The following is a 16,860-nucleotide window of genomic DNA, read 5'->3' on the forward strand; positions in this document are numbered from 1 at the left end:
AGTCATTGCAAATCCATTTGTTCCACTTGTGTAGCCTACCTGGAGCTGGAAAACAAAGTTAATAAATAGCCTATAACTTCAGTGTATGTTATAGCCTTGTGTTATTATGCAATTATTAATGGCCATGTTAGGTTAATTAAATTGGAAGTTATCAAAGCTCTACGCAATTGCCGATCAGTTGTTAGAACGCATTAGATTGACTGTAACAGTCAGTCAGATTAGGCTAAAGGTTTTCAAAGATCTAAAATAAACACTGGCTGATGTTGACAAGCATATTCAGTTCATATACATATTATTAATATTTAATTAAGTGATTGAAATGACGACCTCCATCCTCAGTAGCCTATTCCAGCAGGCTATTGGAAAACACAAGCACTTCTTACCTCAAAATCACCAAGCTATTCATGTTGAATAAATTAGTCTGTTAATTTCAACGAAGCAACCTGCTAAATCGTTCAGTTTACATGTATTTATTTTTTTCACCTTTATTTAACCAGGTAAGCCAGTTGAGAACAAGTTCTCATTTACAACTGTGACCTGGCCAAGATAAAGCAAAGCAGTGCGATTAAAAACAACAACACAGAGTTACATATGTGAGAAAAAAATAATAATGTATGCACTCACTAACGGTATGTCGCTCTGGATAAGAGCGTCTGCTAAATGACTAAAATGTAAATGTAAATGTAATGTATGGGGTAAACAGAACAAATAATCAAAAATAAAACATAAAATATATATACAGTGTGTGCAAATGTAGCAAGTTATGGAGGTAAGGCAATAAATAGGCCATAGTGCAAAAATAATTACAATTTAGTATTAACACTGGAATGATAGATGTGCAAGAGATGATGTGCAAATAGAGATACTGGGGTGCAAATGAGCAAAATAAATAACAATATGGGGATGAGGTAGTTGGGTGGGCTAATTTAAAATGGGCTGTGTACAGGTGCAGTGATCGGTAAGGTGCTCTGACAACTGATGCTTAAATTTAGTGAGGGAGATAAGAGTCTCCAGCTTCAGAGATTTTTGCAGATCGTTCCAGTCATTGGCAGCAGAGAACTGGAACGAATGGCGGCCAAAGGAGGTGTTGGCTTTGGGGATGACCAGTGAGAAATACCTGCTGGAGTGCATACTACGGGTGGGTGTTGCTATGGTGACCAATGAGCTAAGATAAGGCGGGGATTTGCCTAGCAGTGATTTATAGATGACCTGGAGCCAGTGGGTTTGGCGACGAATATGTAGTGAGGACCAGCCAACAAGAGTGTACAGGTCACAGTGGTGGGTAGTATATGGGGCTTTGGTGACAAAACGGATGGCACTGTGATAGACTACATCCAATTTGCTGAGTAGAGTGTTGGAGGCTATTTTGTAAATGACATCGCCGAAGTCAAGGATCGGTAGGATAGTCAGTTTTACGAGGGCATGTTTGGCAGCATGAGTGAAGGAGGCTTTGTTGCGAAATAGGCAGCCGATTCTAGATTTAACTTTGGATTGGAGATGCTTAATGTGAGTCTGGAAGGATAGTTTACAGTCTAACCAGACACCTAGGTATTTGTAGTTGTCCACATACTCTAGGTCAGACCCGCCGAGAGTAGTGATTCTAGTCGGGTGGGCGGGTGCCAGCAGCGTTCGATTGAAGAGCATGCATTTAGTTTTACTAGTGTTTAAGAGCAGTTGGAGGCTATGGAAGGAGTGTTGTATGGCATTGAAGCTCGTTTGGAGGTTTGTTAACAAAGTGTCCAATGAAGGGTCAGATGTATACAAAATGGTGTCATCTGCGTAGAGGTGGATCTGAGAGTCACCAGCAGCAAGAGCGACATCATTGATATACACAGAGAAAAGAGTCGGCCCGAGAATTGAACCCTGTGGCACCCCATAGAGACTGACATAGGTCCAGACAACAGGCCCTCCGATTTGACACATTGAACTCTATCTGAGAAGTAGTTGGTGAACCAGGCGAGGGAGTCATTTGAGAAACCAAGGCTATTTAGTCTGCCAATAAGAATGCGGTGATTGACAGAGTCGAAAGCCTTGGCCAGGTCGATGAAGACGGCTGCACAGTACTGTCTATTATCGATCGCAGTTATAATATCGTTTAGGACCTTGAGCGTGGCTGAGGTGCACCCATGACCAGCTCGGAAACCGGATTGCATAGCGGAGAAGGTACGTGGGATTCGAAATGGTCGGTGATCTGTTTGTTAACTTGGCTTTCAAAAACTTTCGAAAGGCAGGACAGGCTGGATATAAGTCTGTAACAGTTTGGATCTAGAGTGTCACCCCATTTGAAGAGGGGGATGACCGCGGTAGCTTTCCAATCTCTGGGGATCTCAGACGTTACGAAAGAGAGGTTGAACAGGCTAGTAATAGGGGTTGCGACATTTTCAGCTGCTAATTTTAGAAAGTAAAGGGTCCAGATTGTCTAGCCCAGATGTGGCACTCTATGGGGGTGCGACAGGGTTCAATTCTTGGGCCGACTCTTTTCTCTGTGTATATCAATGATGTCGCTCTTGCTGCTGGTGATTCTCAGATCCACCTCTACGCAGATGACACCATTTTGTATACATCTGGCCCTTCATTGGACACTTTGTTAACAAACCTCCAAACGAGCTTCAATGCCATACAACACTCCTTCCGTACCCTCCAACTGCTCTTAAACACTAGTAAAACTAAATGCATGCTCTTCAATCGAACGCTGCTGGCACCCGCCCACCCGACTAGAATCACTACTCTCGACGGGTCTGACCTAGAGTATGTGGACAACTACAAATACCTAGGTGTCTGGTTAGGGGGAGAGGGGAAGAGCAGAGAGAGAGAGCTACCTAGCAGCAGTAGGCCTAACAGGGTTGAGTTTTTACCAAAAAGTTATATTTTGGTTTCATCTGACCATATGACATTCTCCCAATCCTCTTCTGGATCATCCAAATGCACTCTAGCAAACTTCAGACGGGCCTGGACATGTACTGGCTTAAGCAGGGGGACACGTCTGGCACTGCAGGATTTGAGTCCCTGGCGGCGTAGTGTGTTACTGATGGTAGGCTTTGTTACTTTGGTCCCAGCTCTCTGCAGGTCATTCACTAGGTCCCCCCATGTGGTTCTGGGATTTTTGCTCACCGTTCTTGTGATCATTTTGACCCCACGGGATGAGATCTTGCGTGGAGCCCCAGATCGAGGGAGATTATCAGTGGTCTTGTATGTCTTCCATTTCCTAATAATTGCTCCCACAGTTGATTTCTTCAAACCAAGCTGCTTACCTATTGCATATTCAGTCTTCCCAGCCTGGTGCAGGTCTACAATTTTGTTTCTGGTGTCCTTTGACAGCTCTTTGGTCTTGGCCATAGTGGAGTTTGGAGTGTGACTGTTTGAGGTTGTGGACAGGTGTCTTTTATACTGATAACAAGTTCAAACAGGTGCCATTAATACAGGTAACGAGTGGAGGACAGAGGAGCCTCTTAAATAAGAAGTTACAGGTCTGTGAGAGCCAGAAATCTTGCTTGTTTGTAGGTGACCAAATACTTATTTTCAACCATAATTTGCAAATAAATTCATTAAAAAATCCTAAAATGTGATTTTCTGGATTTTTTTCTTCTCAATTTGTCTGTCATAGTTGACGTGTACCTATGATGAAAATTACAGGCCTCTCTCATCTTTTTAAGTGGGAGAACTTGCACAATTGGTGGCTGACTAAATACTTTTTTCCCCACTGTATATATTTATATATCACTTGGCTGTATGTATTTTTAGATATATTGTAAATGTTTATTATTTTTGCGTCACCATCTTTATCAAAGATCAAAATGATCACAAGAACGGTGAGCAAAAATCCCAGAACCACACGGGGGGACCTAGTGAATGACCTGCAGAGAGCTGGGACCAAAGTAACAAAGCCTACCATCAGTAACACACTACGCCGCCAGGGACTCAAATCCTGCAGTGACAGACGTGTCCCCTGCTTAAGCCAGTACATGTCCAGGCCCATCTGAAGTTTGCTAAAATGCATTTGGATGATCCAGAAGAGGATTGGGAGAATGTCAGATGAAACCAAAATATAACTTTTTGGTAAAAACTCAACTCGTCGTGTTTGGAGGACAAAGAATGCTGAGTTGCATCCAAAGAACACCATACCTACTGTGAAGCATGGGGGTGGAAACATCATGCTTTGGAGCTGTTTTTCTGCAAAGGGACCAGGATGACTGATCCGTGTAAAGGAAAGAATGAATGGGGCCATGTATTGTGAAATTTTGAGTGAAAACCTCCTTCCATCAGCAAGGGCATTGAAGATGAAACTTGGCTGGGTCTTTCAGCATGACAATGATCCCAAACACACCGCCCGGGCAACGAAGGAGTGGCTTCGTAAGAAGCATTTCAAGGTCCTGGAGTGGCCTAGCCAGTCTCCAGATCTCAACCCCATAGAAAATCTTTGGAGGGAATTGAAAGTCTGTGTTGCCCAGTCACAGCCCCAAAACATCACTGCTCTAGAGGAGATCTGCATGGAGGAATGGGCCAAAATACCAGCAACAGTGTGTGAAAACCTTGTGAAGACTTACAGAAAACGTTTGACCTGTGTCATTGCCAACAAAGGGTATATAACAAAGTATTGAGAAACTTTTGTTATTGACCAAATACTTATTTTCCACCATCATTTGCAAATAAATTCATTAAAATCCTACAATGTGATTTTTCTGGATTTTTTTCTCATTTTGTCTGTCATAGTTGACGTGTACCTATGATGAAAATTACAGGCCTCTCTCATCTTTTTAAGTGGGAGAACTTGCACAACTGGTGGCTGACTAAATACTTTTTTTCCCCACTGTATACTTCATTTTAATAGCAGGGTACTGTAGAGTCCATTATCCCTCTGAAGAGTATGAATTAGGCTGTTTGCAACACCACATGTACAGTGGGGAGAACAAGTATTTGATACACTGCCAATTTTGCAGGTTTTCCTACTTACAGAGCATGTAGAGGTCTGTAATTTTTATCATAGGTACACTTCAACTGTGAGAGATGGAATCTAAAAAAAAAATCCAGAAAATCACATTGTAGGATTTTTAATGAATTAATCTGCATTTTATTGCATGACATAAGTATTTGATCACCTACCAACCAGTAAGAATTCCGGCTCTCACAGACCTGTTAGTTTTTCTATAAGAAGCCCTCCTGTTCTCCACTCATTACCTGTATTAACTGCACCTGTTTGAACTTGTTACCTGTATAAAAGACACCTGTCCACACACTCAATCAAACAGACTCCAACCTCTCCACAATGGCCAAGACCAGAGAGCTGTGTAAGGACATCAGGGATACAATTGTAGACCTGCACAAGGCTGGGATGGGCTACAGGACAATAGGCAAGCAGCTTGGTGAGAAGGCAACAACTGTTGGCGCAATTATTAGAAAATGGAAGAAGTTCAAGATGACGGTCAATCACCCTCGGTCTGGGGCTCCATGCAAGATCTCACCTCGTGGGGCATCAATGATCATGAGGAAGGTGAGGGATCAGCCCAGAACTACACGGCAGGACCTGGTCAATGACCTGAAGAGAGCTTGGACCACAGTCTCAAAGAAAACCATTACTAACACACTACGCCGTCATGGATTAAAATCCTGCAGCGCACGCAAGGTCCCCCCTGCTCAAGCCAGCGCATGTCCAGGCCCGTCTGAAGTTTGCCAATGACCATCTGGATGATCCAGAGGAGGAATGGGAGAAGGTCATGTGGTCTGATGAGACAAAAATAGAACTTTTTTGGTCTAAACTCCACTCGCCGTGTTTGGAGGAAGAAGAAGGATGAGTACAACCCCAAGAACACCATCCCAACCGTGAAGCACGGAGGTGGAAACATCATTCTTTGGGGATGCTTTTCTGCAAAGGGGACAGGACGACTGCACCGTATTGAGGGGAGGATGGATGGGGCCATGTATCGCGAGATCTTGGCCAACAACCTCCTTCCCTCAGTAAGAGCATTGAAGATGGGTCGTGGCTGGGTCTTCCAGCATGACAACGACCGAAACACACAGCCAGGGCAACTAAGGAGTGGCTCCGTAAGAAGCATCTCAAGGTCCTGGAGTGGCCTAGCCAGTCTCCAGACCTGAACCCAATAGAAAATCTTTGGAGGGTGCTGAAAGTCCGTATTGCCCAGAGACAGCCCCGAAACCTGAAGGATCTGGAGAAGGTCTGTATGGAGGAGTGGGCCAATATCCCTGCTGCAGTGTGTGCAAACCTTGTCAAGACCTACAGGAAACGTATGATCTCTGTAATTGCAAACACAGATTTCTGTACCAAAAATTAAGTTCTGCTTTTCTGATGTATCAAATACTTATGTCATGCAATAAAATGCAAATTAATTACTTAAAAATCATACAATGTGATTTTCTGGATTTTTGTTTTAGATTCCGTCTCTCACAGTTGAAGTGTACCTATGATAAAAATTACAGACCTCTACATGCTTTGTAAGTAGGAAAACCTGCAAAATCGGCAGTGTATCAAATACTTGTTCTCCCCACTGTATGTCACATTATGCTGGCTTGCAAAGTGATGTTTAATTCCTATTGGAATCCAACCAGAGTTAGGAAATCCAACAGTTGGAATTTTTATTCACCCACAACCTGCGTTCAGAATGACTGCCAAGGTCAGGAACATTGTGAGGAGACTACCTAAGCCCTTTAAATTGGAACAACCATTTATTTCAGTAACGGGTGCAAAAAATCTAACTAGCTGATTGGTTTAGTTTAGAAAATGTATGCTATTGATCTTTGTGTAGCATAAGATTAATCAATTAATCAATGTACATGCAAAAGCACAGATATTAAAAACAATTGTAAAAAGTCTACCTGCAGTAGAGCATGCTGGGAAATATGATAATAGTTATGGTACAAATGTGCCTTTTTAGGGTACCAACCCAGTGACAAAGCCATTAGTTCCTTTTAGGTAGATATTGAGGGTATTGACGGGACAAAAATACTTTTGTACCCGGGAAATGGAAATGTATTTTCACACCGTATCCCTTTTTTGAGAGTGAGAGTGATTATTGTACCGTTATATTCAAAATATTGTTTGTACAAATATTTACCATTATACTCTTTATCTGCACATGTACCCTAAAAGGTACTGAACAGAACCATGTGAGATCATTATGTGTACCTCTGAAGGTACATTATGTGTATTTTTTCTAAGAGTTTAGATACAGTGCCTTCAGAAAGTATTCACACCCAGTCTTTAGACGCATGCGCGTACCGATAGGATACATGTGGAGGGAGTAGCTCCGTGTTGTACCGTCAAAACTGTGATTATATGTAGAAGCCAGACAACAGGTTTCCTCCAGACTTGACGCTTGGCATTCAGGCCAACCAGAGAATCTTGTTTCTTATTGTCTGAGAGTCTTCAGGTGCCTTTTGACAAACTCTAAGCGGGCTGTCATGTGCCTTTTACAGAGGAGTGGCTTCCATTTGGCCACTCTACCATAAAGGCCTGATTGGTGGAGTGCTGCAGAGATGGTTGTCCTTCTGGAAGGTTCTTCCATCTCCACAGAGGAACTCTGGAGCTCTGTCAGATATTTTTTTTCTCTCACCCATCTACACACAATACCCCATAAAGACAGAGTGAAAACTTGTTTTTAGACATTTTAGCACTTATTGAAAATGAAATATCAAATTTACAGAAGTATTCACACCCCTGAGTCAATACATGTTAGAATTACCTTTGGCAGCAGTTACAGCTGTGAGAATTTATGGGTAAGTCTAAAAGCTTTGCACACCTGGATTGTACAATATTTGCACATTATTCTTTAAAAAAATTCTTCAAGTTCTGTCAAGTTGGTTGTTGATCATTGCTAGACAGCCATTTTCAAGTCTTGATAAAGATTTTCAAGTCAAAACTCTAACTTGGCCACTCAGCAACATTCAATGTCCCATCTTAATAAGCAACTCCAGTGTAATAGGTAAATAAATACAAAAACTTTGGCAGCAATGCCATTGTTATAGACACTGGGAGACAAATTCACCTTTCAGCAGGACAATAGTCTCCCAGGTGAATTTGTCTCCCGTGACTATAACAATGGCATTGCTGCCAAAGTTTTTGTATTTATTTTTGGTAATACCAATGACCCCACCGAAGACATTCTTTAAAAAAGTATTCTCGTTCATAACAGACTTTATATGGGCAAATACATTTCATAGAATAAAAAGGAAAGTTTTACATCTTCCTAAGTCTGAGGGTGGTCCCTCAATTGAGCAGTGATTTTCAAACACAGATTCAACCACAAAGACCAGGGAGGCTTTCCAATGCCTCACAAAGAAGGGCACCTATTGGTAGATGGGTAAAAAAAAAGCAGACATTGAATATCCCTAAGCATGGTGAATTAATTACACTTTGGATGGTGTATCAATATACCCAGTCACTACAAAGATACAGGTGTCCTTTCTAACTCAGTTGCCGGAGAGGAAGGAAATCTCTCAGGGATTTCACCATGAGGCCAATGGTGGCTTTAAAACAGTTAAATAAATAAATAAATAATTGGTCATTTAGCAGACGCTCTTATCCAGAGCGACTTACAGTTACAGAGTTTAATGGCTATGGTAGGACAAAACTGAGGATGGATCAACAACATTGTAGTTACTCCACAATACTAACCTAATTGACAGAGTGAAAAGAAGGAAGCCTGTACATAATGTTTGCAATAAGGCACTAAAGTAAAACTGCAAAAAAAAATTGCAAAGAAATGAACTTCATGTCCTGAATACAAAGTGTTATGTTTGGGGCAAATCCAACACAACACATCACTGAGTACCACTCTTCATATTTTCAAGCATGGTTGTGGCTGCATCATGTATGCTTGCCATCGGCAAGGACTATGGAGTTTTTTAGGATAAAATAAACAGAAAAGAGCTAAGCACAGGCACAATCCTAGAGGAAAACCTGATTCAGTCTGCTTTCCAACAGATACTGAGAGACAAATGCACCTTTCAGCAGTACAATAGCCTAAAACTCAAGGCCAAATATACACTGGAGTTGCTTACCAAGATGACATTGAATGTTCCAGAGTGGCCTAGTTACAGTTTTGACTTCAATCTGATTGAAAATATATGGCAAGACTTGAAAATGGATGTCTAGCAATGATCAACGACCAACTTGATAGACCTTGAAGAATCTTTTAAAGAATAATGTTCAAGAATTTTGCGTAGATTGTTGACAAAAAAATTATACCCCACACTGTGGCTTGCGAAAGTATTCACCCCCTTGGCATTTTTCCTATTTTGTTTGCCTTACAACCTGGAATTAAAATGGATTTTTTGGGGGTTTGTATCATTTGATTTACACAACATGCCTACCACTTTGAAGATGCAAAATAATTTTTCTTGTGAAACGAACAAGAAATAAGACAAAAAAACTGAAAACTTGAGCGTGCATAACTATTCACCCCCCCAAAGTCAATACTTTGTAGAGCCACCTTTTGCAGCAATTACAGCTGCAAGTCTCTTGGGGTATGTCTCTATAAGCTTGGCACATGTAGCCACTGGAATTTTTGCCCATTCGTCAAGGCAAAACTGCTCCAGCTCCTTCAAGTTGGATGGGTTCTGCTGGTGTACAGCAATCTTTAAGTCATACCAGGTCTGGGCTTTGACTAGGCCATTCCAAGACATTTAAATGTTTCCCCTTAAACCACTCAAGTGTTGCTTTAGCAGTATGATTAGGGTCATTGTCCTGCTGGAAGGTGAACCTCCGTCCCAGTCTCAAATCTATGGAAGACGGAAACAGGTTTCCCTCAAGAATTTCCCCTGTATTTAGCGCCATCCATCATTCCTTCAATTCTGACCAGTTTCCCAGTCCCTGCCGATGAAAAACATCCCCACAGGTATGGTGTTCTCGGGGTGATGAGAGGTGTTGCGCCAGACATAGCGTTTTCCTTGATGGCCAAAAAGCTCATTTTAGTCTCATCTGACCAGAGTACCTTCTTCCATATATTTGGGGAGTCTCCCACATGCCTTTGGGTGAACACCAAACGTGTTTGCTTATTTTTTCTTTAAGTAATGGCTTTTTTCTGGCCACTCTTCCGTAAAGCCCAGCTCTGTGGAGTGTACAGCTTAAAGTGGTCCTATGGACAGATACTCCAATCTCCGCTGTGGAGCTTTGCAGCTCCTTCAGGGTTATATTTGGTCTCTTTGTTGCCTCTCTGATTAATGCCCTCCTTGCCTGGTCCGTGAGTTTTGGTGGGCGGCCCTCTCTTGGCAGGTTTGTTGTGGTGCCACATTCTTTCCATTTTTTAATAATGGATTTAATGGTGCTCCGTGGGATTGTTTCTGATATTTTTTTATAACCCAACCCTGATCTGTACTTCTCCACAACTTTGTCCCTGAACTGTTTGGAGAGCTCACTGGTCTTCATGGTGCCGCTTGCTTGGTGGTGCCCCTTGCTTATTGGTGTTGCAGACTCTGGGGCCTTTCAGAACAGGTGTATATCATGTAGATAATGTGACAGATCATGTGACATTTAGATTGCACACAGGTGGACTTTATTTAACTAATTATGTGACTTCTGAAGGTAATTGGTTGCACCAGATCTTATTTAGGGGCTTAATAGCAAAGGGGGTGAATACATATGCACGCACCACTTTTCTGTCATTTATTTTCTTGAATTCTTTGAAACAAGTTATTTTTTTCATTTCACTTCACAAATGTGGACTATTTTGTGTATGTCCATTACTTGAAATCCAAATAAAAATCCATTTAAATTACAGGTTGTAATGCAACAAAATAGGAAAAATGCCAAGGGGGATGAATATTGGCACTGTATATTAACAATCTAAAATGTCTTTGTAATCTTCTCCCCAGGTGTTAAGATGGAGGAGGCGGTGTCCACTGGCGGGGGTAGTATGAAATGCACAGTCTGTGACTACACAGTGGACTCCCTCCCCAGCCTCCAGCAGCACATTCTCGCCCACCTGTCTCAGACAAGCTACCAGTGCTCCCACTGCCACTTCAGCTTCACCTCCCCCAGGGAACTAGACAAGCACCGGGAGAATCACGGACACAGCCACAGCCCACTCAGACAGCACGGTCCCAGGCAGGTCGAGACAGAGTGCTCTCCCAGGGAAGGCAGCAGCGTGGAGAGGAGCCCCCATCAGGCCATTGTGGAGCAGGAAAAGGAGCTCCTTCTGAGCCAAGTTCTGGGTAGCAGCCTTGACACCAGGACTAGTCCCAATGCGGAGCTGGAGAAAATGGAGACTTCCCTGGTGAAAGCTGACCCTAACTCAGGGAGCAGGGCTAGTTTCTCCTACACCAGTGTCAAATCGGAACCCTCCAGCCCTCGCCAGGCAACCTCGCCCATCCAGAACTGCATGGGCCCCGCTGCTTCCCCATGGGGCCATTCTTACCCCATTTCCCCTTCTCACACAACATAACAGCCGCCCCCAGGCCTCGGAGATCCTGGCTAAGATGTCCGAGCTGGTCCACCGTAGACTGAGGCATGGAGGTACTAACAACTACCCCCTCATGTCATGTACAGCACCCCTTGTCCCCAAAGGGGCCACGTGTTTCGAATGCAATATCACTTTCGGTAACTTGGACAACTACTTAGTTCATAAAAAGGACTACTGTATTAGCCGTTGGCAGCACATGGCCAAGCCACATGATTACACCGGTGTCCTGGACAAAGCGGCTGATACAGGGAGCCCTAAATGTGGGGGTTTGGGTGGGTTGGGCAGCCTGAACATGATGGGTCATGGTCATCTATCTGACCACAACAGTTATCTCATGTCCCCCCGCCTGAACCTGTCAGGACTGGACGTTGGGGAGGGGAAGGCACAGGTACATGCTGAGTTCCCAGATAGTGTGAAGAACCGCTCCACCCCCACCACTTCAGATGAGAACCCCTCTATAGAGGGAGATGTGACAAGTCCCAAAACGTCCCAAACGCCCGAGACAGACATCTTAGACCCTAACAAGACGACATGCGAGCCCTGTAAGATCACCTTCAGTCGTACCGAGACTTACATGGTTCACAAGCAGTATTACTGCGCCACGCGTCATGATCCGCCAATGAAACGAGTGCATGGAAACAAACTGCCCGCCACCCAGAGAATGGTGCGTACGCGGAAACGGAGGAAGAACTTAGAAATGAATGTTCCCAACCACGAACAACAGAGGTCTCCCATGAGTCATCATCCACATTACTTTGGGATAGCACCCATTGGAGGACGAGGCATGTACCATGACCCAGGGAAGATATATGGTAACCAGTTTCACCCCAGTTACAATATGTTTCTTGGCATGGTTCCGAAGCATCCAGAGGCTAATCTCCCTGTCACTAAATCAGCTCTGATATCTAAGTGCAACGCCATAGCTCAAGATGATCTGGACAGCCCTATCGATCTTAGTAAAAAGTGTTTATCATCAAGCCCTGGTAAATTATCTACCACTCCTAAAAGACTCACGGACTATCACGAGTGCACAGTGTGCAAGATCAGCTTCAACAAAGTGGAAGACTACCTTGCGCACAAACTGAGCTCTTGCCCCATCACTGCTCCAGATCACAAAACATCTGCGGTTGTAAGAAGAGTAGGGTTTAACAACCCAGTAGATGACAACAAAACAAACCTGGAGAAATGTGCCACCAATGGAGTCAATAAGGTGTCTGTTCAAACAGGTAGCACTAAAGGGGATCAGCTCGCTGTCATCAAAGAGGAAAGCAGGGACCAGTTTCTGTCCCAAGAATTTAACCCTCCTTTATTTAAGAAAATTAGACGTGATGAACAGATTTCACACTTTTATGGAATCAAGCCTGCCGACTACACCACAGGTACAGTGGTGATGCAGAGAGAGCTCAGCGAGCAGAGACAGAGCCCCAATGAAGGGAGTGAGGTGGAAAAGATCAGCCTATTCCTGATGGCTACCAGGAAACAAAAGGTGTTTTGCCGCAAAATGGCTGCCAGGAGCCTGAGAACACAGAGAACACACTCCAGGACAACAAGCTTGTTAACTCCCATCTCCCAGACAGCCACGTATCATCCTTGTCAGATTCAGAGAGTCCTGTCAGTGTCAACCCCAAGAAGAGCACTTCCTCATCCTCGTCCTCCCCAGCAGTATCTAAGACAGAGGAGGTCCTACCCTCCCTGTATGAAAAAGAAGCCTAAACGGCTCCATCCAGGCAACACAGGGTAACGTCAAATACTGCCGCCTGTGCAACATCCAGTTCAACAACCTGTCCAACTTCATAACGCACAAGAAATTCTACTGCTCGTCACACACCACCGAGCACGTCAAATGAGTTTCGGTGCCCAGTCTCTCTCCTCCTAAACCTGACTCACACAGGATAAATAGACCACTGCTGGTGGACAATCAAGAGTAGCATCTCCCTTCAGTTTAATAGCAAAATGCAAACATGTTTGTGGGACAAAATAAATGTGTCATATTTTTTTTCCCTCTTTGTGATTGATTTATTTCATTTGAAAAATACTTCCAGTGTTAAGATTTTAATAGATATTTTATTGAAAAAAATTATATTTAAAGCCTTGTGTCATACACACAGAGAATAGTTGACTTTTGAATGCATATTTATATATTGATTATGAAGAGATGTACAACAAAAACTATTTTTGGTTGAAAAGCATCAGAAGCACTAGTCTATCTATACAGATTATTATTTTAGTATGTTTACCATCATGAAGTGATAAAACAATACTGTTTTTGAAATTATAGGACACGTTTGTTAATCTTATATTTCAGTGTAGAACTTTGTAATGTACTTAATCTGTAAATGTTAGTTTGTATATTCATTTAAATGTCTGATTTTACTCTGATGCGAAACTTCTTTTTAAAGTGTACCTCTGTTTGTTGATGTTGTTCTCTTATTGCAGTATGATGAAAGAGTGATTTGATGAATTGTTGATCAAATGTTTATGAGTACTGACCATGAAGTTTGGGTGATGTGATCATTCCAATGTCAAAAAATACATTGTCAAAATGTGTTGCTATGCATGCCTGTGTTCGGAATGAAATTCATCAAAATGTTTGATATTTTTACTTTATGTGTTGTGGAAATGTAAATTAAAATCTCAGGCACAATTTGCTTTGTGATGTATATCTACAGTATCTCCTACCTCAAGTATGCATCCTCACAATACACACATGATGTTACATCACCACCTAGTGGGTGTATATTGAATTATATATTGAATTGATAGAAGAAGAGTTATCAAATAATATCTATCTTACTTAAGACTGACTTGGACATCACTTCTATGCACACTAATATATACAGGGGGCTTTTGGCTATTTCAAAATGCAAAGTAAGGAAATGTAAGAAATAAATTCAACAATGTTCTGCAGTCTGACCATTCCATTAAGCTTAGTAAGGGTTGAATGACCTCATGGCATTTTATACTTTTGTGCATTTCACCTCCTCAGCCTACATTACAGTGCAGATTTCAATATATATGACCTGAAATATCAAGCAAGAACACTAAATATGTTTTTGCAACATGTCATGTACCACAAGATATGGGTGTTTTACAAACATGTAATTTACAGAAGCATTATAAAGTGTCGTACAAAATGTATTACAAAGTCTCTCTCTCACCTGTCCATCTCCTCATTTGAATTCCATGCTGTCACTGTCACTTGTCCACTCAAGCTGTCATCTATCACCCACCAGGTGCCCTTGGAGAGTTCCTCAATGAACACCTTGATAAGCTAATTTCCTGACGATGGCTCACTGCTCTTCTTATTAGGCAACTTCAACCGCCCGACGTCTGCCTTCGATAAACTTCTTTCCAACTCTCTCTTTCCCCTCCTTGCCTTTTTTGACCTCACCCTTTCCCAATCCCCTCCTACTCACGAGGCAGGCAATACGCTTGATCTCATCTTTACTAGAGGTTGTTCGCCTACTAATTTCACTTCAACCCCCCTCCAGGAAAACTAAACTTCCAGAGGACCTATCATCTTTTCACTCCCTCCTCTCAATCTTCTATTCCTCTGTATCCGCTGCTAAAGCCACTTTATATCACTCTAAATTTCAAGCTTCTAATGGTTCTGTTCCGACACACACACACACACACACACACACACACACACACACACACACACACACACACACACACAGGAGAGAGCTCCAGAGTTGATTTTGAGGGGACTAGACTATCAAAGGGATAGTACACCCAAATAACTCATTTACATTTTGGTTTCCATTCCCTGTAAGCAGTCTTTGGACAAGGTAAGGCAGCAATCCATGCTTTGGTTTTGACATAAAATGGGAAAAATGCTTATACAGTATCTGGGCTTTATTGGGATGCTAAAAAGTTAGCATTTAAAAGATAGTGGCCAGGTAAACAAAACCAAAGCATGGATTGCTGTCATATGGATATGGAAAATTCAGTATCAGGTAGACAGACCCACCACAGCGCTGTCCATTAAAACACTGGCGACTAGACTATTCATGCAGCCAGCAGTAGAATTGGACTCTAGACTCAGAGGCATTACACAGGTCTAAATGACAGTATTTGTATGCTATAATAGAAAGACTATAACCTAATATTTGGATACTAAGCAGTGAGTTTGTTAGAACTTTATTACTTTATTATTTATTATACTTTAACAAAGCCATGTTATATGGTGAGTTACTGTATGATCAATATTGAAACAGTGGAAAGTGCTCGCATAAGGTCAGTCGACGACAATGAAGAAATCACACGACGCAAATCTTTCTTACTTGTCAATGTCCCTCTGTAATCTATATCTCATCATACAGAATAGTCGACTAGGTCCATGTCAAAGAAAAGCTGTGGTATGGTATTACAGCACAGGCTGCAAAGGAAACACCAGTCCATCTTAACACCTTTGATGTCCTTGTCATAGTGCTTCTGGAGACACCAGGCCAGTCATTCTCCATGATGTAACATAATAAATTTTTGAGTGATCCATACTTGATGAGAACCTAGTAGCTGAGGACTGTAACTGTTTTTCATGAATGTTGTGTTTTGTATTGACTGCTGTTTTGTTTTACATTGTATTTATTGGTTGTTGTATTGTTGTGATCAGGGCACCCGTGGGAATGACAACATGGTCTCGATGGGTTTTCCCTGAATAAATAAATAAAGAATAATAATGGTAATAATAAATTTAAAAAATCCTACCCTTACAGAATAACCACATGATTTGTATTTGTATTTATTAGGGATCCCCATTAGCTGTTGACTCTTCCTGGGGTCCAAACACATTAAGGCACTTACATTACATATAAAACAAAATATAAAACAGTGCATCATATAACATTATTACACCACTACATATCTACAATACAAAATGTATAATACCACCATACAACAATATTACAATGTACTTGTGTGTAGAATGCGTGTGCCAGCGCTTGTGTGCGTATTTTATTTTATTTTTTATATTTTTATATCACCTTTATTTAACCAGGTAAGCCAGTTGAGAACAAGTTCTCATTTACAACTGCGACCTGGCCAAGATAAAGCAAAGCAGTGCGATAAAAACAACAACACAGAGTTACATATGGGGTAAAACAAAACATAAAGTCAAAAATACAACAGAAAATATATATACAGTGTGTGCAAATGTAGCAAGTTATGGAGGTAAGGCAATAAATAGGCTATAGTGCAAAATAATTACAATTAGTATTAACACTGGAATGATAGATGTGCAAGAGATGATGTGCAAATAGAGATACTGCGGTGCAAATGAGCAAAATAAATAACAATATGGGGATGAGGTAGTTGGGTGGGCTAATTTCAGATGGGCTGTGTACAGGTGCAGTGATCGGTAAGGTGCTCTGACAACTGATGCTTAAAGTTAGTGAGGGAGATAAGAGTCTCCAGCTTCAGAGATTTTTGCAATTCGTTCCAGTCATTG

General features: G+C 42.0%; 1 pseudogene; it reads left to right on the forward strand.

The window, feature by feature from the left end:
- Positions 1-13,403, forward strand: part of LOC121585939 — a 64,051-nt pseudogene extending 50,648 nt beyond the window's left edge.
- Positions 13,404-16,860: the final 3,457 nt, after the last annotated feature.

The sequence above is a fragment of the Coregonus clupeaformis genome, unplaced genomic scaffold (genome assembly GCF_020615455.1).
Source record: "Coregonus clupeaformis isolate EN_2021a unplaced genomic scaffold, ASM2061545v1 scaf1442, whole genome shotgun sequence".
Taxonomy (NCBI): domain Eukaryota; kingdom Metazoa; phylum Chordata; class Actinopteri; order Salmoniformes; family Salmonidae; genus Coregonus; species Coregonus clupeaformis.